Below are 25488 nucleotides of genomic sequence, written 5' to 3'. Positions count from 1 at the left end.
ATCTCCACAGAGGAACTCTAGAGCTCTGTCAGAGTGACCATTGGGTTCTTGGTCACCGGCTTGACTAAGGCCCTTCTCCCCCGATTGCTCAATTTGGCCTGGCGGCTAGCTCTGGGAAGAGTCTTGGTGGTTCCAAACTTCTTCCATTTAAGAATGATGGAGGCCACTGTGTTTTTGTGGACATTCAATGCTGCAGCAATGTTTTGGTACCCTTCCCCAGATCTGTGCCTCGACACAATCCTGTCTCGGAGCTCTACGGACAATTCTTTTGACCTCATGGTTTGGTTTTTGCTCTGACATGCACTGTCAACTGTGGGACCTTATATAGACAGGTGTGTGCCTTTCCAAATCATGTCCAATCAATTGAAATTACCACAAGTGGACTACAGTCAAGTTGTAGAAACATCTCAAGGATGATCAATGGAAACAGGATGTACCTGAGCTCAATTTCGAGTCTCATAGAAAAGGGTCTGAATACTTATGTATATACTGTAAGGTATTTCTGTTTTTATTTTTAGTACGTTTGCAAACATTTCTAAAATCCTGTTTCCCCTTTGTCATGATCAGGTATTGTGTGAGGATTGATGAGAATTGTATTTATTTAATCCATTTTAGAATAAGGCTGTAACGTAACAAAATGTGGAAAAAGTAAAGGGATCTGAATACTTTCCAAATGCACTGTAGGTGTGAGAAACTTTCACAAAAATCATCCACTATGCAGCATTTCAGAGTTTGTTAACGATTTGTTCCCGACCACTATCTTAGTGTGGGATTGATTCATAGCTTTCTGAATTCAGTTTATGACATGATTTGTGGGTGTGGAAGTCTCATTGATAGTCCTATATGTGTGAGGTAGGGCAGGACCTGAAACATCCATTATTGGCTTTCCAAGACAAGTAGGAATTCCAGGCGACAGCTACAATCTGGACCACAGCCAATCTGCAAGACACGAATTCTGTACTAACATCAGAGTTCCATTCAGGCATCACAGCTGAATGAATAAATCAATATTTCTGAGTATAAATTGACATTACACTGAAAATCCATAAGGATGACGTTGAGGTCACTAACCATCCCTGGGCCTTACCTGTGGTGCAGTGGGATGAAATAGAAGTTGGCAATCTGGACTGGAGGCCATAGCTGAAAAAGAGCGGAACACATTGATGAAGCATAGAGTGGTTATGTGAAGCTTTCCACATGGAGAACTTAGGTAGTAATTTGAGATCAAAGCATCCATGTAGTCCTGCAGAGAATAAGAGACATAGAGATCTTTATGTTGGAACGATGGTGAATTTCTGGTAGAAACATCTAACTTCTGACACTAACCCTCCCTCACAGGGGTGTCTACCTCCAGTTCACACCTGTGTTGACCTCTGACCCTGACCAGGAGGGTAGGGGCTGTCACTCAGGCTGTGAGAGGTTACAGTATGCGTTGGCCCCCCTCTGAGTCAGTCACAGACAGTGACAGGTGACACTCAAAACCAGCTCAACCCCATAGTCTCAATTTAATAACTGTGGGTCAGTGCCCTGTCTTGCTACATCACATGGCATATTAAACAACCAGACATCTGGAACTGCCTGCACCCTCACTTAGCCTGGCCCATCTCACTAAAGGTCAACAGGCAACAAGATTGGCTGGATTTCATTCTTTTTTTTGTAATAATGTCTTTATTGGGCAAGACTGGATGTATAAAATAAGCCAATGTTCCCAGAAATGTTGTCTGTCTTTGTTGATTTTCTGGGGCGTAACAGTTTCTAATTTCTAGCAAACAAGGCGTTGGCCACCTGGGGTTAAAACACTGCAGGGATACAACGTCAGAGACACACGATGACGTCACCAAAATCCGTCCTCCTTTGGAGGGCAACGGTTTTTGTTCGTGGTCTAGGGCTGAAGAGACAACCAACTTATTTGAGCTCACGAGGCTGCAGTCCTGTGGTCATGCAACAGTTTGCCCAGCGCTCACCATCTTCTCCCTTAATAATTATGACACAGAGAATGTCATAACGGCATCAAACTGTTGCGTAATGAAAACGCTAATAGGCAGACAAGTCGTTAGCACTAATCTTTGTTTTCCCAATAGGTAGTGTGGACTTGACCTTCAGTATCAGCATCTAGCAGCGTTGAGTGAAGTGACTGACCAACGAGGGAATGTGTAGGAGAATGGCAGCTCTGGAAATGGACGTCTCCGACCCCCACGTCTCTATCTCATTCATCCTCTCATAAAGGAGGGAGGGAGGCACTGTAGCATCAGAGTGATTGTTATAATGAGACACATGAATAACCAAGTGGTCTCGGGGGGAAGCTTGACCCACAATATAAAATGAGGTGAAGGGAAGTCATAGCTGGGCTTGTGTTGTGATTGACACGCGAGCGGACTGCCACTAGCTAATGAAGAGCAGGGCTGAGGACGATGCTGCATGTGTCTGCCAACATTCTCACGTGTCACTAATGTCCATTAAAACTAGTAACGTCGTTCTGTGGCACCAGACCAAGTTCCACCTGGCTTTAGATGAGGGAGGTGTGGTCATGTTATTGTCTTTCACCTCACATATATTTTACATCACAGTCTTGCCTAATGAGCACATTTGCCATTTGTTTTCTGTCTCTTCTGACATTTCGGTGACTGCCCTTTCGGCCTTATTTTAGCTGAAGTGCCTTCCTTGCATAAATAATTTATGGTCCGCCGAGCGAGAGGAAGGGAGCGGTGGACGAACACCCCTGTTACACACACACACCCCTTATCTAAGACATGAGTCACCCACCGCTATTTCAACCCTCCTTCCCTCCATTATTTCCCTCCATGGGAGGAAATAGCTTCTAATTAAACTGGGTCAGAGATGGGGTCACTCTGTTAGATTCCTGGAGAACATAGAGGAGGAGAGGAAAGGAGTTCCACAGGACGCCTCAGCTCCGTTTGGGTCCTACAGGGGGTCCTACAGGAGGTACTACAGGGGGTACTACAGGGGTCCTACAGAAGGACCTATAGGGGGTCCTAACGGAGGTACTACAGGGGGTACTACAGGGTCCTACAGAAGGACCTACAAGGGGGCCTACAGGGGGTACTACAGAGGGTACTACAGAGGGTACTACAGAGGGTACTATAGGAGGTACTACAGGGGGTACTACAGGATGGTACTACAGAAGGTACTACAGGGGGTACTACAGAAGGTATTACAGGAGGTACAACAGAGGGTACTACAGGGGGTACTATAGAGGGTACTACAGGAGGTACTACAGCAGGTACTACAGGATGTACTACAGAGGATACTACAAGGGGTACTACTGGGGGTACTATAGGAGGTACTACAGGGGGTACTACAGAGGGTACTACAGAGGGTACTACAGGAGGTACTGGCTACAAGGCTAGTCTTAAGACAACATGTTGATTTTTAAAGATAACAAAAAATCAGCATGTGTGCATTTCTATAATATCTGGATTTGTGACTCATGCTTAATATACAGTACCAGTCAAACGTTTGGACACACCTACTCATTCAAGGGTTTTTCTTTATTTTGACTATTTTCTACATTGTAGAACTATGAAATAACACATATGGAATCATGTAGTAACCAATAAAGTACTTTGATTCTTCAAAGTAGCCACCCTTTGCCTTGATGACAGCTTTGCACTCTCTTGGCATTCTCTCAACCAGCTTCACCTGGAATTCTTTTCCAACAGTCTTGATTGAGTTCCCACATATGTTGAGCACTTACTTGTTGGCTGCTTTTCCTTCACTCTGCGGTCCGACTCATCCCAAACCATCTCAGTTGCCTTGAGGTCGAAATGATTGTGGAGGCTTCAAACACAAAGGCTGTTAAATATAGTTATACTGTATATTGTTCCTTCTGACATCAGTCTTAAACATTGCCATAAAGGCTGAAATCAAGTGTTTAATATATAGAATATGGATGGATCACTTGTCTTGTTTACCCCACAGCCAACTCATTTCAAATGGAGAGACCAGGCATTCTTTCTCCTCTCAGTGATAAATTAATTCCATATTTCCCTTGCTACCTCCAAAAGTGTAATGATCCTAGGGCCAGGGGACCCTTCGGCCTCACAGCATCACTGATTAATGAACTAGAAGTACACATTTTATGAATGGCCACGGACAGATACTCTAGGGAGAGATGGAGGAGTGGTTGTTGACTGGATTGTTATTTGTACATGATTAAAGTTTCAACCAGAAACTCCCAAGTGAGGAGTCTGATGTATTGATTGGGCTTTACCTTGGTGTACTGACAATGAAAATGCTTGTAATTTTGGCTTAATATACAGTACCAGTCAAAGGTTTGGACACACCTACTCATTCAAGGGTTTTTATTAAAATGTTACAATTTTCTACATTGTAGAATAATAGTGAAGACATCAAAACTATGAAATAACACATATGGAATCATGTAGTAACCAAAAAAGTGTTAAACAAATCAAAATATATTTTATATTTGCGATACTTCAAAGTAGCCACCCCTTTCCTTGATGACAGCATTGCATACTCTTGGCATTCTCTCAACCAGCTTCACCTGGAATGCTTGTCCAAGCAGTCTTGAAGGAGTTCCCACATATGCTGAGCACTTGTTCGCTGCTTTTCCTTCACTCTGCGGTCCAACTCATCCCAAACCATCTCAATTGGGTTGAGGTCGGGTGACTGTGGAGGCCAGGTCTTCTGATGCAGCACTCCATCACTCTTCTTCTTGGTGAAATAGCCCTTACACAGCCTGGAGGTGTGTTGGGTTATTGTCCTGCTGAAAAACAAATGATAGTCCCACTATGCGCAAACCAGATGGGATGGCGTATCACTGCAGAATGCTGTGGTAGCCATGCTGGTTAAGTATGCCTTGAATTCTAAATAAATCACAGACAATGTCACCAGCAAAGCACCGTCACACCTCCTCCTCCATGCTTCACGGTGGGAACCACACATGCGGTCATCATCCGTTCACCTACTCTGCGTCTCACAAAGACACTTCGGTTGGAACCAAAAATCAAAAATTTGGACTCATCAGACCAAAGGACAGATTTCCACCAGTCTAATGTCCATTGCTCATGTTACTTGGCCCGAGCAAGTATCTTGTTATTATTGGTGTCCTTTAGTAGTGGTTTCTTTGCAGCAATTCGAACATGAAGGCCTGATTCACTCAGTCTCCTCTGAACAGTTGATGTTGAGACGTGTCTGTTACTTGAACTCTGTGAAGCATTTATTTGGGCTGCAATTTCTGAGTCTGGTAACTCTAATGAACTTATCCTCTGTAGCAGAGGTAACTCTGGGTCTTCCTTTCCTGTGCGGTCCTCATGAGAGCCAGTTTCATCATAGTGCTTGATGGTTTTTGCGACTGCACTTGAAGAAACGCATTGAAATTTTCCGGATTGATTGACCTTCATTTCTTAAATGAGCTCTTCTTGCCATAATATGCACTCTGTCTTTTACCAAATAGGGCTATCTTCTATATACCACCCTTACCTTTAATTTTATTTAACCTTTATTTAACTAGGCAAGTCAGTTAAGAACAAATTCTTATTTACAATGACTGCCTACCCCGGCCAAACCCTAACCTGGATGACGTTGGGCCAATTGTGCGCCACCCTATGGGACTCCCAATCACAGCCAGTTGTGATACAGCCTGGAATCGAACCAGGGTCTGTAGTGACGCCTCTAGCACTGAGATGCAGTGACTTAGACCGCTGCACCACTCGGGAGCCCCAACACAACCGATTGGCTCAAACACGTTAAGGAGGAAAGAAATTCCACAAATGTACTTTTAATAAGGCACACCTGTTAATTGAAATGCATTCCAGTTCATACCTCATGAAGCTGGTTGCGAGAATGCCAAGAGTGTGCAAATCTGTCATCAAGGTAATGGTTGGCTACTTTGAAGAATCTCAAATATAAAATATATTTTCATTTGTTTAACACTTTTTTGGTTATTACATGATTCCATATGTGTTATTTCATAGTTTTGATGTCTTCACTATTATTCTACAAGGTAGAACATTTTAAAAATAAAGAAAAACCCTGGAATGAGTAGGTGTTTCCAAACTTTTGACTGGTACTGTATGTTTTTTTATTATATTATTCTTTGAGGTTTAATGTACTGTAAGTTTAATTGACAACTGTGGGGTAAAGTCATGCTGAGATGAGCCTTACCCTCTTGAGCTTGGCAACGTTCTCCTCCACAGTCAGTCCATTCAAAGTTCTAGAGATCCACAGGAAGGCACCCAGGAAAAGCATGGAGCAAAGCCCACCTGTTGATACATGACAAGAACAAACACTGTTTTATCCGTCTGTGTGTGTGTTTGTGTGTGTGTGAATATACATGTTGATATAAATGTGGACGTGTCTGAAAGATTTGTGGGAAAAACGGTCAGTGGCTTTAATTGTAAGCTTACTTTTGCATGGGCATGGGGCATACATATAATGATGCACACTGGCCACTATTAAAAGGTTTCAAAAGACAATTGTATAATTGCGGTGATTATGATGAGTCGAGTTGGGCCCTGAAAGTAGAGGACCTGTAGCTTGTTGTTACCTCTACAGGGTTGTACATAAAAGCCAAATGGTGTCATAATATGTATAATTTACAGAAGGAAAAATGGCAATTTACCTGTTGCTGTGGCATTACTAAAACACAAACCCTCACCATGTAGATTTTTATTGATATTTGATGCAACATTGATCAAATCACCAACATTATGGTCACTGAGGCAGCAGTTATTTATTTATTTTTATTATACCTTTATTTAACTAGGCAAGTCAGTTAAGAACAAATTCTTATCTACAATGACGGCCTACCCCGGCCAAACCCTAACAACGCCGGGCAAATTGTGCGCTGCCCGACAGGACTCCCAATCATGGCTGGTTGTGATACAGCCTGGAATCTAACTAGGGTCTGTAGTGACGCCTCTAGCTCTGAGATGCAGTGCCTTAGACCGCTGCGCCACTCGGGAGTCCAATGTCTTAATTGTATAACCTATGCTTTGAGCAATTATGTTATTAGCAAACTTGAGGACCCCACTATGAGCTGTTGTATAATTCAGAGAGGGAGATATTCCTTTTAATTTCTTTGACGTGCTCGTAAAACCCTGCCAGCTAACCCTGCTATTGTAGTTTACAGACCAATGTGGGCAGCCATAAAAAGCCTCTATGAAAGTTTCATCACACTAACCAACTGGGACGAGTGACACAAATGTTCAGAAGAAAAAAGGAGGATTAGATAGTCGTTGACAACTCAGACATTGATTGACACGGAAAGGAACTTTGATTTCATTTGCTTTATACAGACCGGGGCTGCTCGTACCAACTGTGCTAATCTTACCCTTCTTTCAGATCACTGAAAATCATCTAAGTCTGGGAAGATCCTGTTTCTCAACATGAACCAGCTTTACAGCTCAGTCACTGTAATAAAGGGAGATTCATCACTGTGGTTAGGACTCCCCAGGTAAAGCTTTGGCCAATTTCACCACCTGACGTACAACTACTAATGAACTTCATTTAGACAGGGACCACCAGCATCAACTCCCCCTCCCTCCACAGTGTGTTATATATGGTAACATTGACAGGACATTGAAACAGAAATGGGTCTTTAAGATCTAACTTTAGCCCTGGAATCCCTGTTTTGTGGAAGTTGTGTGTGAAAATAGCAATGCTGTGAAAGGAGAGCATGCATCCTTCAGAGTGTACACTAATCCCTCCTCCAGGAGAGGGCCATGCTGCGCTCGTCTCTCATTGTCCTCTCTCTTCCTGTGCATTCACAGACCCCAAATCATGTTAGCGGCGTATTATACAAGCAGGCCTTGTTCCCCACCTGTCAATGCAAGGATTAGTTGACACGCGCTGAGAGGGGCTTTACCCTCCAGGGGAAACGTGGGAACAGGCAGAAATAGATTTCTCTGATGTGTGTTACACCTATTCACTCAGCTCTGGCTGGCACCACAATGACAGGCACTTCTGAGGGCACCTTCACCTGGGGTCCATTCATATTTAGAATGTTTGTTGTTATTTTGGTTTGTAAGTAGAGTCATGCAAGGGATAATGACCAGAGAGAGAATTTAGCTTAAGTAATATAAACCATGTTAATTTATCTATTCATGTCAAATGGCTGGTGGTACTGAAGTTGTTTTAGTTTTTTATTGAAAATGAACATATAAAATGCAGCCACCCAGATGCCCCTCTCATCTTAGTGACAAGCATTTTATTCATGGTGGCACTTTAGGTCCCCCCAGTGACCAGCTTGTCCAGAACCTTGTACCATCCACCTAATACAGGGCCCTGGGGTTGAAAACAGGACCATCAGGATCCTTCACACAGATTCATCATAAAAAAACTGTTTGGGTAACAGCAGGAAATAATAATGAAAATTTGTATTGCTTTCGGAAAATTCTAGAAACAAATATGTGAGACAACATAGTCAACCACAGCACCTCTTTCAGATCTGTAAGTCATCTTGTGTTAGAGCTTTACTTTTACATAACTGTGTAGACAGTGTTGGTCTCCTCTCAGTGGCACTGAACAAAAAACAATAGAATATTCAATGAATGAACATAAGAAGATCACAATTATAAATAATCTTTGCCTATGTAACAAAAACATTATATTTCTAGGTGACGCTCTGCACTCACTCTCCCAGCTCTGTCCAGTGATGTCACACAGAGGGTGGTCCGTGACTCAGCTCTCTGTAGAGTGCCACTGCCAAAGGCATCTCACAGAGTCTGTGAGAAGGAGTGTGTCAGAGGGAACATCTGTGTGTGGCATGTCCAGGAGTCTTGGTGCTGTGGCCTGGCCTTGGGTGGCCAGCCCACGCTGCCCAGCTGTTCTCTCACTCCTTCAGAGACCTACTCATACCTACTTGTGGCTGCTATTGACGCACAGTCGCAGAGCTGTTTCCCTTTAACAGCTGGCCGATGGAGTGTTTGTGACAGCACATGAACCCTCCCTAAAAACCTCCTCTCCCTTGTGTGTGAGAGAGAGCAACCCAATGTGCATGTGTGGTAAAGACTGATACACTGACACTAACCAGTCATTTGAGGTGAGACAGTGAGATAAAAGACAGGAAGCACGAGGAAGGAGGACTCACGACGAAGAAGAATCCGATGCTCATCATCTTGGCAGTCCGTGTCACGTTGTGATTGGCTAAACCCCGCCTCTCAAGCACCTGCTGGGAGATGACATCACCCACCCCCACCAGCGTGCCCGGAGGAGAAAGAGGAAGAGAAAAGAGGGAGGGAGAGGTTAGAGGAAGTGAGAGAGAAGGGGTGGAGAAAGAGAGAGTAACAGGAAGATCATTGAGATGTGGTCATCTGATGCTCTGTGCCAGCGCACAGCGGGCATGTGCTTAGACACATGCCAACCTGCAACGGTGCAAACGAGAGAAAAAGCAGCAGAAGACCATTCAAAGACATCAACCCCCATTCACCATTAATCCCCTGTACACCTGCATCTGCTTTACTGATAACATCAGATGTCACTACTGATGATTATTATACATATTGTACCTAAAAAGAATCACTCACCATACACCACTTGTCTTGTTATGATTGTTTTAATGGGGGCCCCATAGTAATATAATTAGAACACAGTATTCTATAATACATCTCTATGGGTGTAAGACATACATACAGTTGAAGTCAGAAGTTTACATACACCTTAGCCAAATACATTAAAACTCAGTTTTTCACAATTCCTGACATTTAATCCTAGTAAAAATTCCCTGTCTTAGGTCAGTTAGGATCACCACTATATTTTAAGAATGTGAAATGTCAGAATAACAGTAGAGAGAATGATTTATTTAAGCTTTTATTTCTTTCATCACATTCCCAGTGGGTCAGAAGTTTACATACACTCAATTAGTATTTGGTAGCATTGCCTTTAAACTGTTTAACTTCGGTCAAACGTTTCGGGTAGCCTTCCACAAGCTTCCCACAATAAGTTGGGTGAATTTTGGCCCATTTCTCCTGACAGAGCTGGTGTAACTGAGTCAGGTTTGTAGGCCTCCTTGCTCGCACACACTCTTTCAGTTCTGCCCACAAATGTTCTATGGGATTGAGGTCAGGCCTTTGTGATGGCCACTCCAATACCTTGACTTTGTTGTCGTAAGCCATTTTGCCACAACTTTGTAAGTATGCTTGGGGTCATTGTCCATTTGGAATACCCATTTGCGACCAAGCTTTAACTTCCTGACTGATGTCTTGAGATGTTGCTTCAATATATCCACATAATTTTCTTTCCTCATGATGCCATCTATTTTGTGAAGTGCACCAGTCCCTCCTGCAGCAAAGCACCCCCACAATATGATGCTGTCACCCCCATGCTTCACGGTTGGGATGGTGTTCTTCGGCTTGCAAGCCCCCTCCCCTTTTTCCTCCAAACATAATGATGGTCATTATGGCCAAACGGTTCTATTTTTGTTTCATCAGACCAGAGGACATTTCTCCAAAAAGTACGATCTTTGTCCCCATGTGCAGTTGCAAACTGTAGTCTGGCTTTTTTATGGCGGTTTTGGAGCAGTGACTTCTTCCTTGCTGAGCGGCCTTTCAGGTCATGTCGATATAGGACTCGTTTGACTGTGGATATAGATACTTTTGCACCTGTTTCTTCAGCATCTTCACAAGGTCCTTTGCTGTTGTTCTGGGATTGATTTGCAGTTTTTGCACCAAAGTACGTTCATCTCTAGGAGACAGAACGCGTCTCCTTCCTGAGCGGTATGACGGCTGCGTGGTCCCATGGTGTTTATACTTGCGTACTATTGTTTGTACAGATGAACATGGTACCTTCAGGCGTTTGGAAATTGCTCCTAAGGATGAACCAGACTTGAGGAGTTCTACATTTCTTTTCAGAGCTCTTGGCTGATTTCTTTTGATTTTACAGTGAATTATAAGATGAATAATATGTCTGTAAACAATTGTTGGAAAAATTACTTGTGTCATGCACAAAGTAGATGTCCTAACCAACTTGCCAAAACTATAGTTTGTTTACAAGAAATGTGTGGATTGGTTGAAAAACTAGTTTTAATGACTCCAACCTAAGTGTATGTAAACTTCCGACTTCAACTGTAAATATCATATAGGAAAATATACTATTCATAAACACTACAAAACTGGTTAGTTAAACTGTAGTTACACTGTAGCTAAACTACTGAAAGAGCTGCTTTCTGTGCTTTCTGTGCTTGGCCCTCCTATGTTGAAGATAATAAACGGCTCTCTATCCACTGGATGTGTACCAAACTCACTAAAAGTGGCAGTAATAAAGCCTCTCTTGAAAAAGCCAAATCTTGACCCAGAAATTATAAAAAACTATCGGCCTATATCGAATCTTCCATTCCTCTCAAAAAATGTAGAAAAAGCTGTTGCACAGCAACTCACTGCCTTCCTGAAGACAAACAATGTATACGAAACGCTTCAGTCTGGTTTTAGACCCCATCATAGCACTGAAACTGCACTTGTGAAGGTAGTAAATGACCTTTTAATGACGTCAGACCGAGGCTCTGCATCTGTCCTCGTGCTCCTAGATCTTAGTGCTGCTTTTGATACCATCGATCACCACATTCTTTTGGAGAGATTGGAAACCCAAATTGGTCTACATGGACAAGTTCTGGCCTGGTTTAGATCTTATCTTTCGGAAAGATATCAGTTTGTCTCTGTGAATGGTTTGTCCTCTGACAAATCAACTGTAAATTTCGGTGTTCCTCAAGGTTCCGTTTTAGGACCACTATTGTTTTCACTATATATTTTACCTCTTGGGGATGTCATTCGAAAACATAATGTTAAATTTCACTGCTATGCGGATGACACACAGCTGTACATTTCAATGAAACATGGTGAAGCCCCAAAATTGCCCTCGCTAGAAGCCTGTGTCTCAGACATAAGGAAGTAGATGGCTGCAAACTTTCTACTTTTAAACTCGGACAAAACAGAGATGCTTGTTCTAGGTCCCAAGAAACAAAGAGATCTTCTGTTGAATCTGACAATTAATCTGGATGGTTGTTCAGTTGTCTCAAATAAAACTGTGAAGGACCTCGGCGTTACTTTGGACCCTGATCTCTCTTTTGAAGAACATATCAAGACTGTTTCAAGGATAGCTTTTTTCCATCTACGTAACATTGCAAAAATCAGAAACTTTCTGTCCAAAAATGATGCAGAAAAATTAATCCATGCCTTTGTTACTTCTAGGTTGGACTACTGCAATGCTCTACTTTCCGGCTACCCTAAATAAACTTCAGTTAGTGCTAAATATGGCTGCTAGAATCCTGACTAGAACCCACATTTTTTTATCATATTACTCCAGTGCTAGCCTCTCTACACTGGCTTCCTGTTAAGGCAAGGGCTGATTTCAAGGTTTTACTGCTAACCTACAAAGCATTACATGGGCTTGCTCCTACCTATCTTTCCGATTTGGTCCTGCCATACATACCTACACGTACGCTACGGTCACAAGACGCGGGCCTCCTAATTGTTCCTAGAATTTCTAAGCAAACAGCTGGAGGCAGGGCTTTCTCCTATAGAGCTCCATTTTTATGGAATAGTCTGCCTACCCATGTGAGAGACGCAGACTGTCTCAACCTTTACTTTAAGTCTTTACTGAAGACACATCTCTTCAGTAGGTCCTATGATTAAGTGTAGTCTGGCCCAGGGGTGTGAAGGTGAACGGAAAGGCTGGAGCAACGAACCGCCCTTGCTGTCTCTGCCTGGCCGGTTTCCCCTCTTCCACTGGGATTCTCTGCCTCTACCCCTATTACAGGGGCTGAGTCACTGGCTTACTGGTGTTCTTCCATGCCGTCCCTGGGAGGGGTGCGTCACTTGAGTGTGTTGAGTCACTGACGTGGTCTTCCTGTCTGGGTTGGCGCCCCCCCTTGGGTTGTGCCGTGGCGGAGATCTTTGTGGGCTGTACTCGGCCTTGTCCCGGGATGGTATGTTGGTGGTTGGAGATATCCCTCCAGTGGTGTGGGGGCTGTGCTTTGGCAAAGTGGGTTGGGTTATATCCTACCTGTTTGGCCCTGTCCGGGGGTTTCATCGGATGGGGCCACAGTGTCTCCTGACCCCTCCTGTCTCAGCCTCCAGTATTTATGCTGCAGTAGTTTATGTGTCGGGGGGCTAGGGTCAGTCTGTCACATCTGGGGTATTTCTCTTGTCTTTTGCGGTGTCCTGTGTGAATTTAAATATGCTCTCTCTAATTCTTTCTTTCTTTCTCTCTCTCGGAGGACCTGAGCCCTAGGACCATGCCTCAGGACTACCTGGCTTGATTACTCCTTGCTGTCCCCAGTTCACCTGGCCGTGCTGCTGCTCCAGTTCTAACTGTTCTGCCTGCAGCTATGGAACCCTGACCTGTTCACCGGACGTGCTACCTGTCCCAGACCTGCTGTCCCAGACCTGCTGGAACCCTGACCTGTTCACCGGACGTGCTACCTGTCCCAGACCTGCTGTTTTCAACTCTCTAGAGACAGCAGGAGCGGTAGAGATACTCTCAAAGATCGGCAATGAAAAAGCAAACTGACACTTACTCTTGTGTTACTGACTTGTTGCACCCTCGACAACTACTATGATTATTATTATTTGACCATGCTGGTCATTTATGAACATTTGAACATCTTGGCCATGTGCTGTTATAATCTCCACCCGGCACAGCCAGAAGAGGACTGGCCACCCCTCATAGCCTGGTTCCTCTCTAGGTTTCTTCCTAGGTTTTGGCCTTTCTAGGGAGTTTTTCCTAGCCACCGTGCTTCTACATCTGCATTGCTTGCTGTTTGGGGTTGTAGGCTGGGTTTCTGTACAGCACTTTGAGATATCAGCTGATGTAAGAAGGGCTATATAAATACATTTGATTTGATTTGAATGGTTGACTGGGCATTTGTCCTATTCTACACATGTCCACTAATTGCTAAGATGTTACACAGTTGTAGTACATTGTATTACTGATATCTTTGTGACACTCTGTAGATTCATGTGAACAAGTGTCTTACGGTTTAAATGATTTGTCAATAAGATAAAACATTCCAGCAACTTACTCAAAATTCCCAAGTTTCTCAGAAATTTTGGTTTTAACATTCTTGGAATCAGGGGAATAAGCGGGAAAAAGAGGCATCCTCCAACCAGGAATTCTGGAAAACCTGGGAATTTTGGAATAGTTACAGGATTTTTGCAACCCTAGTTGTCACCAATATGCTAATATCATTAGATAGAGGCACTAATCCAATGTAACCAATACAGCCACTAATATAGATGCATTCTATAAAAGCACTCAGATCCAATTAGCCTAGACATTCACAACACAAGAGATGTGTGACTTAACTGATGTGTATCTTAAAAATGTATAATCACTCCAAATCCATTGAGGTGATTTAGCCAGGGCTGATTATCATGATTTAGAGTCGCAAGTAATAAAACAAAACACTGAACCTTTCTCCTCTGGACTCATCCCCAAGGTTCTGACCGAGTCATCCTAAAACACACTGGTACAGTACTGTAGGTCATTGTCTTGGATGACTGACACACTGACTGACTGGAAGTGTGCATGCCCCGGTCACACAGGATAGGTCAAACCATTCAGTAGCTCTATGCTCTGTAAATACCTCCTCACTAGAAAGAGAGAGAAAGGGGGGGGGGGGCAGGGAGAGAGAGAGGGGAGGGAGAGAGGGGAGGGAGAGAGAGCTGGTAGAGAGACTGAAAGGCTTCAAGAGTACAGTGTCATTTATCAATTAGAGAGAGAGAGAGCGTGCACAAGAGAGAGGAGTCTATGGACACTGGCCACAGCGACTGATGGAAACTGATTTCATTACCAGAAAGGCCTCAGTGGGACATCACAGTGTCCTGTGTGTATGTGTGTGTACGGTGTGTGTGTGTGCTCTCCTGTTAACACACACAGGGAGTGCCAATCTGGTTGACGGAGCAGTCTCCACCAATGTGTTGGAAATGTCACGGGTTTCCTTCCGCTGCCCAGAGGCTGGGCCTGGGGGCATTGATCACCTCGCCTCAACCCCAGACAGGAGGGGGGACAAACATACACATGCATTATTTATATGTGCGTAATCAAAAAACAGCCTCACGTGTCTCTGCGGAGATCGACTTGTATGGGAAATCTACAGCAGAGGATGCAAACATCTGATTTAGGAGATGCATTGATGAATATGACTGAGCGAGATTGATTGATGATGAAGAGAAACCCATTGACATGTAAATTATACAGGCAACAGCTGAAAGTGTTTCCAGGCTAAATAGTGTGGTTTCTTTGCGGGGTGTGTTTCCATTTTTGACAGAGTTGTGAAAACGGTGACTCCAAACTTGTTCTAAATTAAGCTGAAAAGGATGACTCTCTCTCCACAATGTTGCTGGCTAGAAAACTACAGGCAGAGATCAATATGTTCTGCCTTTGTTGACATCATGAAAAGGGACAAAGCAACTCAAACGAGTTCTCTCTGTGTGAACAAAAGTAAGTAATTATCTCGTTAAATATAAACACAAGCCCATTTCAGGATCAAAGCATTCCTCTCTGTGACACTCTCACCGGCAGGTCTGGAGTCAGATAAATGCCATTTATCACACAGCAGTTAATGAACAGCCATACAGATACACCACTAGAGAGACAGGCTATGCACCTGGGGAAAAGGTGGGTTTCATGGTGGCTCATGTCAAAGGAAATTGGGGATTCTTGTAAACAACTTTTGGCAGAGTCCAAGATAAAGGAGGGAGAGTAGTATGTGTGTTTGAATGAGTGAGAGATAGAGTTTGTGTGTGAGTGTGAGAGAGTGTGTGTGTGTGTAAGAGAGAGAGAGTGTGTGAGTGTGTGGTAGACTGCTGCTACCTGTCAAGAAGAATAGAGCTGAGAAGCCCTCTCTGTGAACAATGGGGCAGAAATTCTGATGAGAGACACCATGGAGAGAGTGATTCTTGTTCCCTACAGAGAGGGAGAGATGGGAGCTTAGATCACGGGTCACTGTCTCTAGGGAGCTCCAAACTCTAAAACAGATACTCTCACTAGTCTCGCCCCCTTTGCCTCTCTGCTTTCCCTCACCCCTCTACTGGTCCAGGGAATGGCCTGTGTGAAGGTCAGAGTGACGTGACCAGTCAAGGTGTTAGCATTCTGTTCAAGATGCGGGGTGACACTGTAGGTGGTAGAGATACAGGACGACCCTGCTAGCTGGTAGAGATGCAGGACGACCCTGCTAGCTGGTAGAGATGCAGGACGACCAGGCTATGTGGTAGAGATGTAGGACAACCAGGCTAGGTGGTAGAGATGCAGGACAACCAGGCTAGGTGGTAGAGATGCAGGACGACCAAGCTAGGTGGTAAAGATGCAGGACGACCAAGCTAGGTGGTAGAGATGCAGGACGACCAAGCTAGGTGGTAGAGATGCAGGACGACCAGGCTAGCTGGTAGAGATGCAGGACGACCAAGCTAGGTGGTAGAGATGCAGGATGACCAGGCTATGTGGTAGAGATGCAGGACGACCAGGCTATGTGGTAGAGATGCAGGACGACCAAGCTTGGTGGTAGAGATGTAGGACAACCAGGCTAGGTGGTAGAGATGCGGGACGACCAGGCTAGGTGGTAGAGATGTGGGATGACCAGGCTAGGTGGTAGAGATGCAGGACGACCAAGCTAGGTCGTAAAGATGCAGGACGACCAGGCTTGGTGGTAGAGATGCAGGATGCCCAGGCTATGTGGTAGAGATGCAGGATGCCCAGGCTATGTGGTAGAGATGCAGGATGACCAGGCTATGTGGTAGAGATGCAGGACGACCAGGCTATGTGGTAGAGATGCAGGATGACCAGGCTATGTGGTAGAGATGCAGGACGACCAGGCTTGGTGGTAGAGATGCAGGATGACCAGGCTTGGTGGTAGAGATGCAGGATGACCAGGCTATGGGGTAGAGATGCAGGATGACCAGGCTATGTGGTAGAGATGCAGGATGACCAGGCTATGTGGTAGAGATGCAGGACGACCAGGCTTGGTGGTAGAGATGCAGGATGACCAGGCTATGTGGTAGAGATGCAGGATGACCAGGCTATGTGGTAGAGATGGAGGATGACCAGGCTATGAGGTAGAGATGGAGGATGACCAGGCTATGAGGTAGAGATGGAGGATGACCAGGCTATGTGGTAGAGATGGAGGATGACCAGGCTATGAGGTAGAGATGGTGGATGACCAGGCTATGTGGTAGAGATGCATGACAGAGTGGAGACCATGGCTGAGACACTGACAGCTCACCCAACAACTGATGGCAGAGCTACAGAATTAGGGTGCTTCTGTTTTTAGCCTGGCTGGTCATAGTGATAATATGATGCTGCGTGGCGGGGGCTAAGGTGTGAAAAGAGAGAACGGCCCTGGTTTAACTCAAACAATTTTTTCTGGCCGGTGTGAACTTGACTGGCCTTGGGCAGATGGCCCTCACCTCTTTTGGGAGAAAATGAATGGAGGGACACACACTGGGGAGGGACAGAGAGACAAATGGACACAACTTCAGTGGGAAATGGATGGACAGGGGACACACTCATTAGAGAAAAGCTTGGCCTGATTGCAAACCCCACCCTATCAAACCATGGAGAAAACCCGGTGGACCCTATGCACTCAGATCTGCAGGGAGGGAGTTGTGAAATCGGGGTAGATTGGTTTGGAATGAGGCCATGGTGGAGCTCCAGCCTACGGACCTTCAGGTCCAAATATAGGAGGATGAGGTGTTATGGTGCTCCTGTGTGGCACACTGAGCAGGGAACTTCAATTGAAGTCAACTCAGACCTGACAGGGCAGACTCTACCTCCCACACCCAAATAATGTTTTAAAAAGAACATTGGGCCTTAATAATATTGCTTTGACAGGCAGAGGAGCCCGTTTTCAGTGATCTAACCTTTTCTTAAAATGTCAGGGTAGAACTAATAAAGGCAGTTCGATCCGGCAAAAACATCTGGGAAGAGAGTTGAACCTTTCATGTGCTTTTACTGGAGCCTCTACAACTAATCTTTAACAGTATTATGAGACATAAGGCAAGCACACACACACAAACTACTTAAAAGTCAGATGAACCTATATCTATCTGAGTGGTGCCTGTCCTTCGTTGTATCCATGTCTCACCCCTTCTAATGTGACTAGCCCCGATGCTCGTCCATCTTTTTCCCCTGCCCCGCTACAAAGTTTCTCCCTGCAGGTGGTCACTGAGTCCGAGGTGCTAAAGGAGCTACTTAAACTTGACCCCAAAAAAACACCTGGGTCAGATGATTTAGACCCTTTCTTCTTTAAGGTTGCTGCCCCTATCATTGCCAAGCCAATCTCTGACCTTTTTAACCTGTCTCTCCTTTCTGGGGAGGTTCCCATTGCTTGGAAGGCAACCACGGTTTGTCCTTTATTTAAAGGGGGAGATCAAGCTTACCCTAACTGTTACTGGTCTAGTTTTATTTTATTGACTTGGCCAAAGCTTTTGATATGGTAGACCATTCCATTCTTGTGGGCCGGCTAAGGAGTATTGGTGTCTCTGAGGGGTCTTTGGCCTGGTTTGCTAACTACCTCTCTCAAAGAGGGCTGTGTATAAAGTCAGAACATCTGCTGTCTCAGCCACTGCCTATCACCATGGAGTACCCCAGGACTCGATCCTAGGCCCCACGCTCTTCTCAATTTACATCAACAACATAGCTCAGGCAGTAGGAAGCTCTCTCGTCCATTTATATGCTGATGATACAATCTTATACTCTCTATAACAAACTTTTTTAGTGTCTAACAAGCTTTCTCTGCCCTTAACCTTTTCTGAACACCTCCAAAACAAAGGTCATGTGGTTTGGTAAGAAGAACGCCCCTCCGCACTGGTGTGATTACTACCTCTGAGGGTTTAGAGCTTGAGGTAGTCACCTCATACAAGTACTTGGGAGTATGGCTAGACGGTACACTGTCCTTCTCTCCTTACATATCAAAGCGGCAGCCTAAGGTTAAATCTAGATGTGGTTTCCTCTATTATAATCGCTCCTCTTTCACCCCAGCTGCCAAACTAACCCTGATTCAGATGACCATCCTACCCATGCTAGATTACGGAGATGTAATTTATAGATCGGCAGGTGCTCTCGGGCGGCTACATGTTCTTTACCATTTGGCCATCAGATTTGCCACCAATGCTCCTTATAGGACACATTACTGCACTCTATACTCCTCTGTAAACTGGTAATCTCTGTATACCCGTCGCAAGACCCACTGGTTGATGCTTATTTAGAAAACCCTCTTAGGCCTCACTCCCCCCTATCTCAGATACCTACTGCAGCCCTCATCCTCCAATACAACACCCGTTTTGCCAGTCACATTCTGTTAAAGGTCCCCAAAGCACACACATCCCTGGGTCGCTCCTCTTTTCAGTTTGTTGCAGCTAGCGACTGGAATGAGCTGCAAAAAACACTCAAACTAGACAGTTTTATCTCCATCTCTTCATTCCAGGACTCAATCATGGACACTCTTACTGACAGTTGTGGCTGCTTCGTGTGATGTATTGTTGTCTCTACCTTCTTGCCCTTTGTGCTGTTGTCTGTGCCCAATAATGTTTGTACCATGTTTTGTGCTGCTACCATGTTGTGCTGCTGCAATGTTGTGTTGCTACCATGTTGTTGTCATGTTGTGTTGCTTCCATGCTGTGTTGTCATGTGTTGCTTCCATGCTATGTTGTTGTCTTAGGTCTCTCTTTATGTAGTGTTGTGGTGTCTCTTGTCGTGATGTGTGTTTTTCCCTATATACACTACCGTTCAAAAGTTTGGGGTTACTTTGCCATTTCCTTGTTTTTGAAAGAAAAGCAAATGTTTTGTCCTTTAAAATAACATCAAATTGATCAGAAATACAGTGTAGAAATTGTTAATGTTGTAAATGACTACTGTAGCCGGAAACAGAAGATTTTTTATGGAATATCTACATAGGCGTACAGAGGCACATTATCAGCAACCATCACTCCTGTGTTCCAATGGCACGTTGTGATAGCTAATCTAAGTTTATCATTTCAAAAGGCTAATTGATCAGTAGAAAACCCTTTTGCAATTATGTTAGCATAGCTCAAAACTGTTGTTCTGATTAAAGAAGAAATAAAACTGGCTTCTTTAGACTAGTTGAGTATCAGGAGCATCAGCATCTGTGGGTTCGATTACAGGCTCAAAATGGCCAGAAACAAATAACTTTCTTCTGAAACTCGTCAGTCTATTCTTGTTCTGAGAAATGAAAGCTATTCAATGCGAGAAATTGCCAAGAAACTATAGATCTTGTACAACGCTGTGTACTACTCCCTTCACAGAACAGCGCAAACTGGCTCTAACCAGAATAGAAAGAGGAGCGTGAGGCCTCGCGGCGCAACTGAGCAAGAGGACAAGTACATTAGTGTCTAGTTTGAGAAACAGACGCCTCACAAGTCCTTAACTGGCAGCTTCATTAAATAGTACCCGCAAAACACCAGTCTCAACGTCAACAGTGAAGAGGCGACTCCGGAATATTGGCCTTCTAGGCAGAGTTCCTCTGTCCAGTGTCTGTGTTTTTTTTCCCACCTTAATCTTTTCTTCTTATTGGCCAGTCTGAGATATGTATTTTTCTTTGCAACTCTGCCCAGAAGGCCAGCATCCCGGAGTCGCCTCTTTACTGTTCTAAGTGACCCCAAACTTTTGAACGGTAGTGTATATCTTTTTTTTTATCCCAGCCCCCGTCCCAGCAGGAGGCCTTTTGCCTTTTGGTAGACTGTCATTATAAATAAGAATTTGTTCGTAACTGACATGTCTAGTTAAATAAAGGTTCAATAAATACAAAAAAATGGCAAATCTTTATTTGTAATAACTGTCCCTTTAAGAACAGAACAAACTAAGCATAAATCTTGAGAATCCCGGGGCTTAGCTACAGTATATGAGCTCATCCTTAAACACAGTCAGCCCCTAGGTCGACACTTACATTTACCATTTCTCTTTTGTAAGGTCCTACAGTATGTGTTCAGTGATAAAACACACAAGGAAGGTGAAAAAAACTAAAAAAACATATTTCCTCCAAACTTTAATACCCTATCTAGATTTAGCATCCATCTGATGCCCAATGAGGCAAAGCATGGTAGCTAGTCAAGAGGTGGTAACAAGCTTCTTCTCCCCTGCCTAAGTGAGAGTGCTGATGTCAGCACCAGCTAGCTTGGCGGCTGGCTGGCGACGGTTCCAGGGCCCGTCCTTGAGGGAGAGCCAGGGCCTCTGGAGGCTAATGGGGTAGATGGTGATTGACGTGGCCCAGGCTAAGTGAAGTGATCCGGGGAAGAGTTGGCAGGCGTTCCCCCTGGGGCCTGATGGTTGATCCACTGGGGAGGGAGTGGACCCACTGAGCCCTCAGAGGTATTTAGCTGATGAAGCCAGCCCAGCCTGACCTGTCTCACCCATGTAGGAGGGGAAGAGGAGTACTTCTTAAGATTCATACTCACAACTTGACTTTGGGAATCAGCTACTGCTACCGTGGCTCACAGGTGTCGTGATATCTCCCTTTTCTCATTCCGTTGTTTGTTCGTTATTTGTTAATTCATCCATCCTTCCATTGACTGACTGATGCCAGGTACTGAATTCCATGTATCATACAGGCTAGGTAAGCAGACCTGGAGCTAAGCCAAACAGAGGTCAGTAAAGTTTAGGTGTGCTTGCAGTGTCTCTGCCTTTTCAGAGCAGACATTCATTTGAACACACACACATTCACACACACTCGTTATATCCTTATCTGGTGCCCTCTCTCTGTCTTCTGAATGTCTCCTGTGCATTACAGTACATACAAACGCCAGTGGCTCCCATCTCTCTTCCCATTGAAAACAAAGATGAGTCACTCAAGATGAGACATCTTGATTACATAAATGTCTAAACTGCCTGCAACCCTTTAACCCACACCCCATAGGGTGGCACACAATTGGCCCAGCATCGTCCAGGTTTGGCCGGTTTAGGCCGTCATTGTAAATAAGAATTTGTTCTTAACTGACTTGCCTAGTTAAGTAAAGGTTACACAACCCAGTTGACGTTTCCTCTTTGCATTGTTATTGGTCACACAGACAGAGCTTTGCTTCTGAGGAGAAACACCCAGGTAATTGCCTGTGGGAACATATCAAAGCCTTTTGACGTGGTCAATGACAATATAGACTTCGGCTACCCCTAGTGTTGAGGGATTAGTGCTTTTTGAGGTCGGTTCGTTTATATTAAAAAATAATAAAAATAAAATTCCCATGATGGTAGTGACTGCCCATTACTGCGTATCACTTATTAAACATCATTTATTCACATTACTTTAATAAAATATTTCAGTTGTTGTGTATGTTACATTTGTTTTATTTGATAACTTTATTATTTAATTCCAAGTCATCTCATCTCTATAGAGCTGCTGCCTATGTTGTCTGACAAAATCCCCATTTTGTAGTTCTTCAAAGTAAATAAGGCATCCTTTTGACTGCTGAATACCAACAATCGATCACTTTTGATCATGTATTTTCAGGTAGAGCTACCTCCGAAAACAACATCTGCTATCCCCTCACAATCGCACATTCTCCATAGCAGGCGTAAAAGAAACACAGACCGGAAAAGTAGATGCGCAATGAATTGTGGTTATTGTAGTTAATTATGCGCTAAACAATGTAGAATATTGGCCTGTTGGAAACTACAAATCCCTACTACATCACACAGTTCAGGTAGGATCTGATTTATCGCTTGAGAAGCAGTACAATGTGCACATTGAGCTCACAGAAAAAAACAGACAAAATGGAATTCAAATAATTGAACAGACATCGGTAAAAGAAGTTTAAAAATAATAATAAAATAAAAAAATCCCTTAACTTCTCAGCACTAGCTACCCCTGAACTACAGGTTATAGAGAGGACTGAGTCAGACAAATATTCATATCAAATCAGGGTGAAATATCTGACCAAATATTGAATGAATTGGCTATCAAAACAAAGCTGGCACCTAACCCTGACATATTAATCGCCTAATGACCTGTCAGCTAGTGAGGGTAGTAAAGACCGTGTAGCGAAAATACTTCTTCATTGCCATCTTGTGTTGGACAAAACAGACCGTGTGGGCATGTACATGTTGGTTAATGAGTCACATCAGCATCATAGGAAAAACACCTCTATTCTACAAGAGTAACCTACATAATAAAACTGCATAAAAGGACAACATTATGGTTTGCCTAAGTCGCCAAGGAAATGTCCACACCTTTATGAAAAGAAAAACTTCAGCAGAAGATCAATTAAGTAATATTTACCTGGATACCCTGAGTTGTCAGTGCTTCCTCTTCTGATGAATGCTACCCTTACCAAAAAATGCTGTTTTGAAACTGCAGTAAAAGAGACACAGTAAATGCAGAATAACTGCAGTTATACTGCACTCTAACTGCAGTTACACAGCTAAATTACTGCTAAATTATTATTTAGAGCATACTGCAGTATAACTATACTCTAACTATAGTTATACTGCACTCTGACTGCAATCTTTTTCATAAGGGTACGTGTCAAAAACAAACATGTTTGCCACCACAAGCAACACTGTCACTGAATCAACAGCAAATATATCAAATATTTACAAAACACAGATAGGGTTCCATTTTAAGGTACAGCACAAATTGAACAACCCCATTCAGACTGCAGCTCTCATCCGTGAGCCATGGAATACGGGGTTGCATTTGTAAACATTTGGACAGAAAATGTCTGATTGATTTGACCTGTAAAAGTTTAAGCTGGTCAGGTGAAAGCCTCAGAGAAAATGCTGGGGTAAATTGTCTCCGTCTCTTTTTGAGGTAATTTCTGGGACTCTTGCCAGGGGCTTTGCTGTAGAGGAGCATAATGGACATAGTGTAGTTACTGTAGTGTAGCCTAGTGAAGTGGGTATTTTAAAATGATATATATATATACACACACACACACACACACACATACATATACATACACACACACACACACTAGATGAGTCTCCATCTTGCCACTCCACCACCAGTGTAAAAATATTTTGGAAGCTACAGAAAAGCATTTACTAATACTATATCTTTTTTTGGCCACATTTATTCTATTACAGACCCCTTAATGCATACTTTTAATTTATATTAAGCAAGCGAAACACACACACATATATATATATATATATACACACACATACATACACATATATATACACATATATATATATATATATATATATATATATACACACACACACACACATATATATATATATATATATATATATATATATACACACACACACACACACATATATATATATATAATATATATACACACACACACACACACACACACACACACACACACACACACACACACACACACACACACACACACACACACACATATATATATATATTTCCTTAAAGTGTAATTTTTAGAAAGTTATGTTACTCTCCCCACTACAACAAAAAAACTTAAATACATTTTGATCTTGAAACATTTAAATGAAATACTGTATAATTCCATTCATTCCTATGAAGGACTGTTGTTCTGAGGAGTGCCAATATGGCCGACCAGTGGCTTCAAAGCCTCTCATTGGCCAAAACTTATCAGCAATCCAGGGTTTGTATACATCATTGGTGTTTTTTTACTGGCTGTGATTATCTGGACAGTCCATGGATGCCTGGTCATCAGAGCCTGGTAGGATCTCCACAGGCCCACCATTCTCTGCTTTCTGCAGCAGGGTTGGAGTTAATTCCACAAATTCAAGCCTAAATCAATTCCCTCTCCCTGTAAATTCCATTTAATCCAAATGAAATTCCAGGTCAGTCTTTGAATTCAGATAATTAAATTCTTCTCTATTCTAATGTTAGGTATGTTCGAATAATTCAATATTATCCCCAACAATTCCACAAATTTCAATTCCCTCAGGCTGACCATGCCACTGTTCAGACAGTCTAGCTATACTGTCTAATTCCAATTCAATAACTTGAAGATTTTTTAAATTCGAATTCGATAAACGTGATACAGTAGAACACATTGCTACATGCCTCCTTTACAGATCCAATTGACATACACAGATGATCATCACGACTGTAACAACGTCACTTCCACAATGAAGCTAGGATCAGATCGATGGAATATGTCGCCCTCAGGCGGTGCAAACGAAGCAAACCCTACTTCTTCAAGATGCCACCAATATGAAGTGACAACTCCTGCACACGCACACTGTTTCTTTGAACATGAAATAACCCGATTTTCCTATTTGCTAAGTTAACCAGTGGTGGAAAAAGTACCCAATTGTCATACTTCAGTAAAAAAGTAACCTTAATATAAAATGACTCAAGTCACCCAATAAAATACTATTTGAGTAAAAGTCAAAGTATTTGGTTTTAAATATACGTAAAATTCCAAAGTAAAAGTATAAATAATTTCAAATGGCTTATATTAAGCAAACCAGACAGCACAATTGTATTGTTTTATTTTATTAACGGATAGCCAGGGGCACACTACAACACACAGACATAATTTACAAATGTAGCACGTGTGTTTAGCGAGTCCTCCAGATCAGAGGCAGTAGGGATGACCAGGGATG

General features: G+C 43.3%; 1 pseudogene; it reads right to left on the bottom strand.

Moving 5' to 3' along the window:
• Positions 1 to 562: 562 nt before the first annotated feature.
• Positions 563 to 24617, bottom strand: LOC106571546 (protein Mpv17-like; annotated as a pseudogene).
• Between the last annotated feature and the right edge of the window lie 871 nt (positions 24618 to 25488).

The sequence above is a fragment of the Salmo salar genome, chromosome ssa15 (genome assembly GCF_905237065.1).
Source record: "Salmo salar chromosome ssa15, Ssal_v3.1, whole genome shotgun sequence".
Classification (NCBI taxonomy): Eukaryota; Metazoa; Chordata; class Actinopteri; order Salmoniformes; family Salmonidae; genus Salmo; species Salmo salar.
The sequence above is the reverse complement of the archived record's forward strand: the minus strand, read 5'-3'. Positions and strand labels throughout refer to the sequence as shown.